Raw genomic sequence first — 641 nt, 5'->3', positions numbered from 1 at the left:
GCAGTTTTGATCCGTGCGTCTTCTCTCAAACCCCTTTTAGAGATATAAAGGTCCTTATGAAGAATTTCGGGTCTGAAATCTCAAAAAAATAGCTGTGTGACTAGCGGGTCCGTGCTTTGATTCGACAAGCGTCTGGACTAAGAATAGAGATGTAATAGTACTTTAAACGCTCAGAATTTACGACCTTAATCAAAGTGTTGCCGTTGAAGCAATGAACGGTGCATCATATTCCGTATCTATTCCGTACCGTACGTATCGTTTCATGAATACTCATCGCCACCATTTTGCGAATTGGCACAATTTACAGTCGACGCGAGATGAAAGCGCGTAACCGCATTATATTTATCCAGCTTGATATTTCACCTCATTGATACTTGAAAAAGTAGATAACAACATGACATTCTCGGCGGGAGGTGTGAAGACGATATCGCTGTGCGTATTGTGGGCAGGATACCTATGTTAAAAGTGGCTCCAACCAGAAGAACCCTAAAATTGCGTAGCGCATACGTCATAGCAGCCCTGTCATGAATTAGGTGCATCTTTACTCTGGATATATACAAATTGACCAAATATATCAGCTAGATGTATGCTTTAAATACAACATGAAGTGACTTTTCTGGACCCAATAGGTCAGAAGAGGA

This window comes from Plasmopara halstedii (assembly GCF_900000015.1).
Source record: "Plasmopara halstedii genome assembly, contig: Scaffold_671, whole genome shotgun sequence".
Classification (NCBI taxonomy): Eukaryota; Oomycota; class Peronosporomycetes; order Peronosporales; family Peronosporaceae; genus Plasmopara; species Plasmopara halstedii.
Note: the sequence above shows the minus strand (reverse complement) of the source record.